At 48.6% G+C, this 14,439-nt stretch overlaps 1 protein-coding gene across 9 annotated transcripts in view; it reads right to left on the bottom strand.

The window, feature by feature from the left end:
- The window catches only part of Cacna1d (calcium voltage-gated channel subunit alpha1 D), a 300,492-nt gene that overhangs the window by 195,086 nt on the left and 90,967 nt on the right, over positions 1 to 14,439 (bottom strand). The gene's annotated exons all lie outside the window — the stretch shown is intronic.

The following is a 14,439-nucleotide window of genomic DNA, read 5'->3' as shown; positions in this document are numbered from 1 at the left end:
TGCGTGTGGCTGCTGGGAATCCAACTGAGAAGCTCTAAAAGGGCAGCCAGTGTTCCTAACCACTGAGTCATCTGTCCAGAGCCATACTTAACACTTATTCTAATGTGCAATCGGGGGGCCCACGATGACTTAGTTCCTCCAAGATCCTCGTTGCAATCAGCATAGAGTGGTTCAAAGAGGAAAGCTGCCAATACTTCTAACAGAACGTGAATAAAGTGGAACACCTATTTCCATTAACCATTATGTAATCAGCAACAATGGGCATAAAAGATCCTGTAGTATGATAAATATATGCACAGTATAGTTCAGTGTGAGCAGATAGGTTTTAAATGGTCCTATTTCCATCACTTACATTTGGTCTGTTGTTTATCTGCTCTATATGCTCTGAAATGAACAAGGTTTTACTTGAAGTTATTTTATGCTACTATGAAAAGGGAAGTAGAAGCAGAAATGTCACCAGAGAAGCTGCTACATTACAAAAGCAAAAGGGCTAGTGGCAACACTCAGCGGTAGAGCACTTGCCCAGAACCTTAAGTTCTGCCCCCTGCACCCTCAATAAAGGAGGAGGAAGAAGAGAAGTGGAAGGAGGAGGTGACTGGTAAGAAGGCTCAGTGGGCAAAGGTACTTTCAACCAAGACTGCTAACCTAACTTCCACACAGTGCGAAGGCAAGAATCAACTTCCGTGGATTGTTCTCTGGCCCCCACACTTGTACCATGGCACACACACCCACCTACACACCCCAACTCTGTCGCGGCCCCCCTCGTCCAGCAAGGATGACGCAACCACCGGAGCTCTTCCTGCTGCAGTTTTATTCAGGACCTTTTGACAATTGTAAAATCTCCCTTTCTTTTCCTCTCTCCTCGGGCAAACCTCTCCCAGCCCTTAAGTAGGCCTGGGCTACCAATCCTGGATTGCCAGGTGGGCACTGCTCATAGGTCCACACATATGCAAGCAGCTGACAATCATTGCGTGATAATAGCATAAGTCAGGCCTAGTTGATATTAGGAGTTGATTATCACAGAGAGCACTCGCTTTCGGGATCGCGGAGGGCAGGAGCCAGCACCATCAGGTGCGACTCCACGCAGCTCTACACATAGCCATCAGGTGTGACTCCATGCGGCTCTCTACACAACTCAACAGAGAAATAAGTCAAATACTGCGTTCAGAGAAAAGTTGTTGAACATCCAACTTGTGTACAGCGTTTTCCCACTAGGACCACAGGTGCAGCACTACAACAAAGACACACAAATAACTTGTACATTTGGCCACCTAAAACTTCTCTAACCAGCTGATTTGCTGGTGCCCTACAGAAAGCCATCAATGCACAAATCTCCTCAGTCACCTCAGTGTCCAAGTCTTTCCAGATGACTCAGACAGGTGCAGAGCTGGACCACATCTGTCAACCTCTGGCCAGCCAGCTCCCTCTCTGTCTATCTTTGTTGAGTAACAAATTTCCTTCTCTCCCCCAGGTAGCTCAGGGCTTGACAAGGCAGCCTTTTGGAAGCAAGCCTTTCTTCTGGAGAAAAGTAGCATTAAGCCAAAACAAGTGGGAAAGGCCTTTAGAACCGACACAGGAAGTGCTGGCTCTCGCGAAGCCCTCATCAACAGACGTCAATTCCAAAGCAAGCACTGACATCTACAGTAAACTTTATTACTTATAGATTATACCTTGACAATATGTAGAACCAAAAGCTGTCTTCCATTCTCAAATGGGAATCTGATTGATAGCACCCCCCCTCCCATGAAGAACACAGCTCAACTTCCCTCTAAGACCCAGCAGGAAGGTCCCTGAAGACACTGAAGCCTGAGTTACAGCCTCACTCTCAAGTCTCAGGAGCACTGGCTAGCAGCTTCCAAGATGGGGGCTGGAGCTATCATCAGGCTTTATTGCAGCGATGACATAGAAGCTCAAAAACAAGAAAACCGGAAAGACAGCAACACATCTAGCAACAGCTGGCAGTGAAAACACTCAACTCTCAGCAAAGTGGGGTGCCAGCAGGCAAAATAAGGCTTAGCTGGTCTCTGGATTTCTGCAGATCCCAACCCCTCCACTTTGATGGAGTCTTGAGTGATGGTTCCACCCTCAGAGTTCTGATCTCTTGACTATACCATACTCGCCCAACTATGCTCCGTTTTGTTTATTCCACACCAATCATATCTCCAGCATATCTGATGATTTATTTAGTCATTTGATAATTTATCCCAAGCCTGACTGTCATCGGTCATCTTCCCTGAGATTTTTTATTTCCAACACCCAGATAGCATCTGGTACACAGTGGACATAAGGTCACTGTGGGGCCACAAAAGGACAATGTGTGTGCCACTAAGCAAGTTCATCGGTAACAAACTCAGTTCTATCTATTCTAGGGTTTAGAACAGCATGTGACTAAACCTTTGTTCCTTTTAGGGTGAATCAATCCTATAACTTGAACAATACCCCCGGGAGACTGACCTGGTCTATGCCAACACCAACAGGAGTTGCTGACAACAGACGCCTCCATTTAGTAAGGCATTTACTCTGCACACTTTGGCATTTCCCTCTGCCCAACCCATCTGTTTAAGTCACCTCTGGAACCATGTCACAATGTGTCCTCATCATTAACTGAGCCTGCATCCTCATCATTAACTGAGCCTGCATCCTCATCATTAACTGAGCCCGCGTCTTCATCATTAACTGAGCCTATGTCCTCATCATTAACTGAGCCTGCGTCCTCATCATTAACTGAGCCTATGTCCTCATCATTAACTGAGCCTGCGTCTTCATCATTAACTGAGCCTGTGTCCTCATCATTAACTGAGCATACATCTTCATCATTAACTGAGCATACATCCTCATCATTAACTGAGCCCGTGTCCTCATCATTAACTGAGCATGTATCCTCATGAGCACTAGCTATTAAAAGAAGTCAGAAAACCTTTTCAAGTTTGCTCTTTTCTCTTGAATTCTTACCCTGCACTTGTCTCTCAGCTACCACTTCAACCATGTTCTAGGCAGACACAGTCAAGTCTGGTAGGCATTGCAAGAGACTCAAGTCATGGTGAAATGTGTGGGAACCCATGGAAACATGGTTTCCGTGGGGGAAGCAAACCTGGATGCTGAATGATGTGTGGGGAGAGCAGGAATATTAGAACAGAGGTAACTCCACTTATTCCTTCACCATGCCCAGGCCTCAGATACACCCTAGATTGTGGGCCAGAGTTCTCATTTGGCCTTTAGTGTCTATCCTTGTCTTCCAAGTGAAAATATTCTTTGTATCAGTCTTGAAACCCTCTAAATGCCTCTCACTAGGGTCCTCTTGTGACCACACTATCTGTGGGAAATGTTGTCACAGACCCCACTTGAAGATAGACACAGACTAAAGAAGGTTAGACACCACCTTTAAATAGCTGTCTATAAAGCTGGGTTCAGCTAATATGCCATCTGAAAAGCTAAACAACTGGCTTCACTAAAACAGACAACCAATGGGCAGAGAACATGGAGAAAATACATAATGAAACCCTTGGAAAGACACTAATAGGAGGAGAGCAGGAATCAAGACTGCAAGGGACTAAAGTCTGCCGTCACCATTTCTGACCAGTTGAGAACTTCACAATGATCTAATTCATATCTACATAACTGGGGAGAAAAATGGCAGGCAGACACTCTCCATGACTCGTGAGACTTCATGATCAGACCAGAAGTCTTTACATCTTGACCGGAGAAAGAAAAACACCATGCCCACCATACCCACAAGATAACTGCCACACAGACACTAGTGTGGAGCATGACTTACTAAAAAGGGACTCCAGGAGGCCAGGGTGCTCACGGGAAAAGAGTGGTGCTACTGGCTGTCAGCTCTAAGTGCTTTGCTCCTGCCCTGCTTAGAAAACTCTCCAGAACACTAGCCACCTTCACCGCTGTCTCCCTGCCTACTCTACTTCCCCCATAAGGAGATGCTCTCTGGACTCACCTCTTTCCCCGCATTATGGAATCTGCCCTCTAGGCAGGACACAGCCATTGGCAGGGAGTCAGAGTGGGTGCAGATCATCCACACACCTCCTTACTATTGGAGTCACTAGCATGTCCTTGTGAAGGCAGCATAGAAGACTCTGTGTGAAGGCCCCTCAAGCTAGCTAGATGCATAGCTAGGGAGAGGCATTTGGCTCCCTTAAGTAACCGCAGTGAAATGGTTGTTCACAAGTTAAACCCATGTGCAACTTTCTCCAGTAAGCCATCTTTTCTGTCATCAGAGGCCACTCCATTACAATCTGAGCTCCTCCTGGCTGTTTCCCAGACGATACATACACACCCCCACTTCCTTCTGTCGCTCCTAACTCAAAGATGCTTTCCCTGGACAGCTCTTGCTGCCTCCTAACCTCTGTGGACATCTCGTCGTAACCACAGGCCCTCCCCGGCACCCACCTTGTCCTCTATCCTTCACTGGATATTTCCCAGGGGAAGTGACAAGACGCCTGTCCATGTGTCTGCCCTGGAAGAACTGACTCCTATGTGCAGCCTGTCTACTAAATATATCCAGCACCAGGATGGGTTTCTGCCTAGATGATGCTCACCGAAACATGCCAGGCAACTGAAGCAATGCGCACAAGGATTGCCTGAGGAGCCTGCGTTCTGACTTTTCACCCTGAGCTGGACTCCAGCATGTGAACAGCTTTGTCTTTGTTTTTGAGTAAGAAATGAGGCAGCTGGCTATGAGACCACCCACGCTGCTCCGGGGTTTTAAAATAACAGAGTTACATGTCTGAGGTGATTTTTTACGTGTTGTCATTGGCATGACTTCACACCCATGGGTGAAGTTCCTTCTATCAAAGGGTCATTCCTTTAGTATTTACAAATGGTAGGCACAGGCACACACACATATGTGTGCTCAGTGTTCTACCCCATGTGCTTCCTAATCAAGTAGAGACCTTGCCTAGGCCTGGTGGTTTCTACCGCGAAACTACTGATCTTCCTCTTAAGGTCTACCTTGCCTCTGCCTCCTTCCGCACCTTCTAAGGAAAGCAGCAGCGCACTCAGCGCAAGAAGCACACATTCCAAAGCCACGCCTTCTGTCTGGAGCTCATGCCAAGCTGGTGGACGGCAGTCACCGTGTCACTGCGGGTGCCCCAGCTGCTGAGGAAAAACCAACTGCCCAGTGCAGGCAGAAGGCAGGGCCACCTGCTCGCTGGGAGTCCAGAGCAGGGACCGCAGACTGAGAAGAAATGCTCATATGTGGTTGTGGTGGTGACATGGTGTTACATGGGGAGGGGTAGGGTGGTAAAAATTAGCCATCACTCTTTCTTCTTCTCCTTATTTCCTCAAATTTCAGTGCCAACAGTATCCTGGTAACCTCAACACCCCTGAGGGGACCAGAACTATAATCAGACCACCTCCTGGTCACTATCAACTAGGAGGGTGTTCGGGGAGCACAGCTGAGTATGCTGGCCTTGGGTATATTTTTTTTCCCAAAGTGTTGACTGTTTACACACAACCTACTCGAGGAGAGATGCAGGAAGCATTTGGGAGATCAGTCAGATCCATGTAAGCCATCTCTTTCTTGCTCACCATCGGGGCTAAATCAGTCACTAGGGAGGAGGCTCAGAGGCGAGAGGTGCTGGCTGAAATGGAGAGGGAGCCCTGCTCTGTATCACATTGTCCCATAAAAGTTCATTCACGGCAACATATCTTTTACTGAAAACAACCTCTCATCCGAATCTATCCACAAGTGAAGGTGAGTTCCATAATACTGTCTACATTGTGGGCCAAATGATAGACTTTGGGTCCCACCAGGCTCAATCCCTTCACTTGCTTTAAACTGTTTTAGCTCTAGAAGACTATAAGAAGGGCCTGCATGTCTATTCCCATGCTAAACTTACCTTTGAAATCTGGTAAGCCTGCTCACAGACTAAGAAAAGGTAAGGTGAAGGCAGGGTTGGGTGTTGGGGTGCTACAGTTTAGAACAGAGACCCCAAGAACCCACGAACAACAGTTGCTGAGCAGGAGACTCCAAGAGCAGGCCTTCCACTAAAAGTAACTTCCTTCCTTCCCCAAGTTACTGGTTCACTTTCCCTAAGCACATAAGAGACTTGAGGTGACCTTAGATTAATTACATTGTGTCCTTCCTCTCCTCAAACCTTCAAGTGGCTCTCCATCTAACCCACTGAGACTAAGGCTCTTTCAGAGGCTCTCCACTTTCTGTGTGCATCTCTTCCAACTCTTCAAATTCCTTCCATTCCAATTAGAGTGCTTCCTTATTTCCCAAAGACAACATATGCGTGTGTGCGTGCGTGCGTGCATGTGTGTGTGTGTGTGTAAACTCCCATCTCTTGCTGTCTCTTTCAATTCAAACAAGCTTTCCCATGTTACACTGCAGAGGCCCCCCTTGGACACCCAGAACACAATGGTATCACCTTGTCCTCATCTCTTCCCTCACTGCCTTTCCCTCTAGAATATAAGGGAGGAGTGTGTGTGTGTGTGTGTGTGTGTGTGTGTGTGTGTGTGTGTGTGTGAGAGAGAGAGAGAGAGAGAGAGAGAGAGAGAGAGAGAGAGAGAGAGAGAGAGAGAGATCTGTCTCATCCCACCAGAATGCAGTTCCACAGGACCCTGCCTGGTTATTTCACTGCTGCTTCTCCGTGCTTCAAACGGCACCTGTTACAAAACAGGTAGACAGGACCCTGGCACTTTCATTCACCAGCTGAGTGTAGAAGAGACATTTAGTATAAAAAGAATCAGCTGTTTCTACAAAGACAGAGAAAGAAAAGTAACAGAAGGGATAAAGAATGTGTCATGGAGTTTTGCCAAAAGTGGGTAAGAAAGCTTGCTAGGTGACATGAAATTTAATATGCACCCAGGACGTGAACTAACATACCAAAATCAATAAGGCAACAACAAACTAGGGCAAGAGGTCATTTCTTTCTGTGAGCTTTTCTCAAACGATGAGGGAGTTCTGAGTTGCTCCAAGCTTTGTGACATTCCCAGAAAAAATATCCCATTGTCTTCAGTAGTTTATAACCATACAACTGCAAAGCAAAATCCTCATGTAAGTCAGTACCACAGTGAGTGGACATGGAGACACATACAGGATCAGCAGAGCTGAGAAGACATCGGAAGGGCCCTGGGGACGATGGTATTGAGATGTGCAGCAGGGAATAAGATGCTGAGTCCCAGGAAAGAATTGCTGTCACCCAGACAGAATGACAAACGAACAGCCTCATTGTGTGAGCGATGCAGAGGTGACAATGGAGTGGCCCCGAGAGGGTGAGTCTGGGCCATTTGAGAAGGCAGGTTAGAGACTGCACAGGAGAAAAGGGCTTCAAAAGTCTTGGTTCTGTTCCTCCTCAACTTGTGTGTTTCCATCTACAAATGTCTATTAAAATCCCGTATGTAGGGGAAAAGCAAACACAAGGTCCCACAGGAAGTAGAGAATACCCTCCAAGAACAGCAGCCAGTGCATCCCAGATGTTGTGTGCCCTCCTGTGTGAGCAGACAGTGCCCTCGGCAGCCACTAGGACGTGGGTACTATTCTACTGTGATGCTCTGTGTTCTCGGGCTCTGAGAGGTATCCGCCTCAATGTCACTGCGCTGCAATTAGTGAAGTTAGGATTTAGCTCAAGAAGTTGGTCCAATACCTGTGCCCTCCAAACTCCAGACCACATGTCCAGACAATAGAAATTATAATCAAGATGACCACAGAAAGTTTGTGAACTAAAAATCAGGGCACTCCTGCTGAGAAAAGATTTTTTTATTCTACTTCTGATTCTGAGAGACAGTCAGGATGGCATTTGGATGCCAAAGTAACAGGATTTCTAGGGCATTTCATGGACGTGAAGAAACAGAAGGTCTGAAACTGGGTCTGCCCTACAAAGCCTAGGCCAGGTCTTGAAAAGATCAGCGTGCAAGCAATAAGCAACAATTCTGAGGTAGAACGGGAGAGGTGCTGTAGGCGAGTCAGCTGATCGCAGCCATTCAGAGGCCTCCCAGGAAGCAAGCAACAGTTAGGCACCCACCGCTGCAGTGGAGAAAGGGAAGGAAGGATCATCCGGCAAGGGGCTCGGATGGGAACCAAGGGCACTCCTTACTAGAACAGAAAGAGCCCAACATGGAAGGACAGTCATGGAGAAGGGGGAACCAGCATGAGCTGAGGGTGATGGGCAGGAAGGACGACAACAGCTGGATTGATCCTAAGCTGGGAGTGCAAAGGACCAAAGGGAAGAAAGTACATGGAAGAGAGGTGAAGATTAGGGCATGTGTGAGGGGTGTGAGGGAGACAGACAGGGCGGTCCTGAGCATGCCTGACAGAAAGGAGACACAGGCTACTGAAGAGTGTGCTGGATTTAGAAGATGGAATCATTATCCATGCCACAAAGTCAAGATAAGAGAGGGTAAGGGTGGGGAGGAAGGAAGGAAGGAAGGAAGGAAGGAAGGAAGGAAGGAAGGAGGGAGGGAGGGAGGGAGGGAAGAAGGGAGGGAGGGGGAGGGAGGGAGGGAGGGAGGGAGGGAGGGGGAGGGAGGGAGGGAGGGAGGGAGGGAGGGAGGGAGGGAGGGAAGAAGGGAGAAGGGAAGCAGAGAGAGGGAGGGAGGGAGGGAGGGAGGGAGGGAGGGAGGGAAGAAGGGAGGGAGGGAGGGAGGGAGGGAGGGAGGGAGGGAGGGAAGAAGGAAGGGAGGGAGGGAAGAAGGGAAGCAGAGAGAGAGGGGAGGGGGGGAGGGAGGGAGGGAGGGAAGAAGGGAAGGAAGAAGGGAGGGAGGGAAGCAGGGAGAGAGGTGGAGGGAGGGAGGGAGGGAGGGAGGGAAGAAGGGAGGGAGGGAAGAAGGGAGGGAGGGAGGGAAGCAGAGAGAGAGGGGGAGGGAGGGAGGGACGGAGGGAGGGAGGGAAGAAGGGGAGGGGAAAGGGAGGAAGGAAGGGGAGAGGAAAGGGAGGAAGTGATGGAAATGGTTCACTGTGAAAATGGAGGCCAGCATGAAGGAGGGGAGGCCCATAAGATTTAGCCGGAAGCAGAAGGGGACATTACAAGCTGGCTAGCAAGGCCACCAGGGAACTAGGTCATATCTGGGCAGTGAATGGGTAAAAATGACCTTGACCTTGGACAAGGGCTACAGTCACCTAGTCAGGACACAGCCCATCTGAACTTGCCTCCACAGACCCCAGACAGCTGAGTCATCCATACTGCAGCAAGTGCACAGGACAACCTAACACTCAGCCCCTGTACCCTGGAGTTGTCACCTCAGGCAAAACATACACTTCAGAGACCCACTTTCTCCCGCAGCATCCAAGATGTTCGTTTCTGCCCATATTTGGAAGACTGTGAAACCACTGTCTTTAAATCATCATTCCTCCTATAATCTTAGTTTATAAATTATGCTAATAAGGCAAGGGCCTGTAAACAGCATGAATAATGAAATATAAGACATGGACTTCATTTGATAAAATATTCATTAAAGGCTTAATTAAATAGGGGGAAAGACACGGACTTCTACATGAAGGAAATCCCTATGGATCTGAAGAATTAAAGGCTCTCTCATCTGCTGCCAGTCAGAAGTTGCGGCGATTATAGCTGTGGCACCGAGCAGATGGAGCCGTGTATGGCGGGGCTGGAAAAACCAAAGCGCTTCTTAATCAAGGCTTTTCTCACGCTCTCTTGACTTAAAGATCACTGTTATCTCCCCACCAACAAAGGAGATCAGGGCCTGCTCACCTCAGATGAACTCTGAAGAATGAGTTCGTTTTCTAAGCTTCCAGACTGGCTGCACACCTCCAACACTTCAAAGACTAAAAAGCATATTTCTAAAAACTGCTGGCACATCTGAGTCTCCACTCCTCACAGGTGGAGTGGGCCTGGCTGCTGGCCTCTCCGTCTAGCTACCGACGGCATCGCACATTCAATTTTTCGCTGTAACCTCGATGAACTCCCCCTGCCCCCAACTTTGCAGAGAACCCAAATCAAGCAGATGCATCCTGGTGACAATTATCTGCAGATCTACCCAGCTATTAGGCCACCAGCCCCGGGCTGGAGTCGGGGCTTGTTCTGAGTCATTCTGTGCTCGGTGGACACTGACGGGTGAGTCAGAGAAGGAGCCTGTCCCTGTGTTTTCAGTGTGCCCCATGCAGGGTCCTGGGAAACCCAGGAGAATAGTCCTTTCCGAGGAGTAGCGGGAGAAGTCACCCGCCTCTCCCCCCGCCTGCGCGAGCTTCTTTTTATACACATTCAGTTGCCTCAGTGGTAGTAAAGGTCGTGAAGATGCACGTACCTTATAATTGAAGAAATGCCTCTGGGAATTTATCCAAAGAATTAATCCCAAATTTGAGAACACTGAATACACTGCTGAACTATTCCTTGTTGCAAGCATATACCGCAAGAAGTTAATTAAGTAAATTGGGGTTCAACTTGGTGGGATGTGCATGGCCTTCAATAGGTGTGGCTACAGAAGCATACCCACTACTCCGTCTTCCACCCATGGCTCATTAGAGTCACGGCACACAGACACAGTATTGATTTGTCACCCTGCTTACTGACAGGATTTCCCACTGGCATTACAGGATCTTATCTGTGACTTGAGGAACAGTCTTTATTAAACAAACACAAACACGGTTGTATGGTAAATGAAAGAACACAGACCATGGTGGGCTAGTTCATGTCTACTGCTTCAGTTACTCATATATATGAACCTGAAATCTGCACTTCAAAACCATGTGCCCAAGATCTTGCTTAAGGTCTCTACTGGCACTCTGCAGACATCAAAAACTCAGTTTGTCCTACAGAGTCCACAGTCCTACCTCCTTTCCTCAAACCGGCCCTCTCTTTAAGAGTGGTGTGGTGCAGAGTCCATAACCACCACTTGAAGACACAGGCAGGTGATGATCTGGGAATGAGGTCCAGGCCAGGCAGGGCTACAACGTGAGGGCCTGTCTTCAGTCCTTATACTGTTGTTTGTGGTCCACAATGACTTAAAAACTGGGAGGATTAGCTTTAGTATTTTTAAATGATATTCCCTCGTTACTGAAAACAATATAGTGTTAGAAAAAACAGCTACGGAATTATTACATCAGAGAAAAATGAGAAAAACTAGACAACAGACAAAGAATAGATGACCCGGGAAGCCAGGAAGCTTGCATGCACACATGCACACACATGCACACACACACACACACAGAGAGAGAGAGAGAGAGAGAGAGAGAGAGAGAGAGAGAGAGACTGAGAGAGAGAAACTATGAGTGCAGGGAAACCATAGTGGGAAACTCCTCTTCTTTGCCTGAATTCCCTTGGCCACTACACTGGGTGAGATTGCTTCCCAGCCTACAAGGAGCTGATGCCCATATCAACAAGGTGCCCAGACTGTCACTAGAACCCTCAGGAGAGTTCCAGTGTTTTCAAGAGGAGACTGCTTGCTGGCCCATTACCCATGGACCATATGTTCAATTTGGAACCTATTTGGTTTCTGAACCAAAGCTAGAACTCCTTAAACCAAACAAGGAAGAAAATAAAAGATCTAAAAGAAGGAGACTTCCAGAGGCGCAGACTCTATGTGGGTGCTCGGCTGCGACCTGTGCAAGCCATTGTAATAGCGCCATGAAGGCCTCTCACCATGTGAACTGCAGTTTCCTCCACTATGGGTCAAGGATAAAACAGTGAGCACAGCTCCCTCACTGGGAAGTTGTCAAGGTCAAACAGGTGTGGCGCTGTTATAAAAGCCCATTGGGCAAGGAATGACCCTGTAGCAGGAAGTGGAGGGCAGTCACTCCTCCCCAATGAGGTCTTCCTATAGAGCAGTCATCAGCAGGTGGGCTCTGGGAAGGCCCACTCTCCCCTGCTCCCCAGCCCAGCAGCGAACAGTTCCCAGTACAAGGACAAGCTCCTCGGGCTTGCTCTCCCCCTGCTCAGAGTCAGGTGCTCAGTTCCCAAGACGCCAGCAGTTGGGAGGTGGAATTACAATGCAGGCTTTGATAAAGCCATGGCGAAAGTAGGTCAGCTTGGCTTCAAGTTCTAAGCCTGGCCCCAACCCAGAGTCTGTTTTGTTTGTTTCTTCCTGTCAAAAAGATTTTAAGGCAATGACAATTTCTCTGGCGTGAGGGCTAGAAGTGGGCCAGTCATATCTGCTCAGAAGCAAATCCAAGCTACACACTGTTGGCCAGTGCCCCAGCCTTACTCCCAGAATCCTGGCTCCCCAAGTGGGAGGGCGGCTGACCCCAGAGGCCCCTCTGGGCAGGCAGGAAGTCACGTCTCACCAGGGTTGTCAGCCCTGTGTTTCACCTTCCCTGTTCCTATTAATTAAATCTGATTTATGAAACAAGCATTTCACCAGAAGTCTAGGTGTGATTCGACAAAAGCATGTGGGGAAGGCAGCTCTGACCCACATTCAGAAAGGAATCAGGCAGCGCAAATTGACACATCCTTTTCTTTCAAAAAGCGTAAAGACAGGGTGTGAACCAAGCTTTCTGTTCTTCAGGAAGGCTTCAAGTCTTTGTCTATTGAGACATTACGTGTTCCTGACAGCCTCTCTGTGCCTTTCCACCGCTCTGCTTTTCCAAGCCAGAACCACAAGACTCTAACAGAGTGATTTAGGCCACGGGGCAGGCAGGAGGCAGGCGTGATCTGCAGACACCCTCTCTCTTAAGCCTTTCCTTAAGCAAATATGAACAGGACAGCAGTTGATGGCCAAGAATATTGAAGAAGAGATCTTCCAAGCGCTTCAAGGAGACGCTGCAGCTTAGCTGGGGAACAGACGCCCAATACTGCTGGAGCCATGAGCAGGCACCCAAAGGTCATCTCCCCTGAACAGGGGTGGGAGAACCTTTGTTCCTATGATTCCCACATTAGGGCTCCCAGAAATTGTGTGTAATCCACAGTGCAGAAGGGCTTCTGGGGCAACAATATAGTACGGTAGAAACAAGCAGGGCTGTTATGGAAGTTTTAGATAACAGCAAGAAAATGGAAGCCACCCGGGAAGGAACACAGCAAACATGACCTCCAATCACCTAATTCTCCCCACCTTGCCCCCATATTGCAGGCGTCTCCAGGTTTCTTATGACACCTATGATCTTGTATTAGTTACAGTTGCTGGTGTCCATTGCTTCCTGGCTAAAATCCTTGCTGAGCACAGCACACGTTCTGTCTCCCTCTCAGTGCTCTTACTAAACCACCAATGAGCTATCAAATGAATGAGAACTGCCCAGAGGAACAGGGGAATAGAGAGATGCTCACACTGGAGTATCCAGATACCACCTAGGCTAGGCCTTGCTCCTTTTGACTCTTAAACTTCATGGTCCCCAGACACAGGTGTGGACCCAAGTAAGCATCCCTACCTGTTCCTATGGGCCTGCTTGGACGCCTTCCACCATCCTCCCTTGACTTGAAAAGAGCTTGCGCCAGCAGCAGCCCTTGCTCAGCATGGGAAACGAGTATTCCTGAAGCTGCAAAGCTGCCAGCTGATGATCTGCTCAGGGGCCTAAAATACTATACACCACAGCTGCTGACTCCAGTAGAGGACAAGGCCACAGAGCAGACATGCTGCTCCTGGGTTTCCAAAAAGGACTCCGAACAACTATGAAGGGGGGCGCTTTCATCCCTGATCTCACCCCCACTGTTACAGGGCAGACTAAACCAGACCGGGAAACAAATGCCAACCTAGCTCCTTGCAGCTCTTTAACGGGCCAGCACTTTAACAAGATGCCAAGGCAGTGGTCCACATTCCTGCCGTCAGCTGGGCACCTCACATCCAACCTGGTAGAGCCCCTACCCCCTGACTATAAGCCATACAGACTCACCAAGAAGAAAGTCCCCAAGGAGAGCATGAAACTGGCAGCTTTGCAGCTTCAGGGATATTTGTCTCCTATGCTGAGCTGCTGCTGGTGCAAGCTCTCCTCAAGTCAAGGGAGGTCTATGGGAGGAGGACAAGCAGGCCCTAGGAACAGGTAGGGATGCTTACTTGGGTCCACACACGTGTATGGGGACCATGAGGTTTAAGAGTCCTGTGGGAAGAAGTAGCTCAGATGCATTTGGGGGTGCTAGTCACATAGTCCCAGACTCAGCTTGCTGTCAGGGTGCCCCAAGGCTTGTCCCTACACTAGATGTCAGAAGCAGGTGGGATCAGGTAGACAGCAGGACTGAAGGCAGAAATGTCTGCTGTCAAAGTCAGCCTCGGGCTCCCAGAACAGGCGAAACGGTTGAAAAACTCCACTCTGTTGCATTTTATTCCCCGAGCAAACATCACGATTCAGTTTCCAAGACCAAGGTCCATGACAACACACTGTCCATAGGAGTTAAAGCTCAGGGAAGCTTCCCAGTGGGATGAAAACTCCCCCAGAATAATCTTCCCATGGTCCAAGAGTTATGAAGAGCTTTTAAGGTTATCTACATGCAAGGTGCATGGTCTTTCAAGAGTTAACACACTGAAGAGCAAAGAGGGCACATGCACAGCCAAAACCATGTCCACAGTTTCAGAGAGCCCCCAGATCACTTCACACCC

Source organism: Chionomys nivalis, chromosome 5 (genome assembly GCF_950005125.1).
Source record: "Chionomys nivalis chromosome 5, mChiNiv1.1, whole genome shotgun sequence".
Taxonomy (NCBI): domain Eukaryota; kingdom Metazoa; phylum Chordata; class Mammalia; order Rodentia; family Cricetidae; genus Chionomys; species Chionomys nivalis.
Note: the sequence above shows the minus strand (reverse complement) of the source record. Positions and strands in the feature narration are given on the sequence as shown.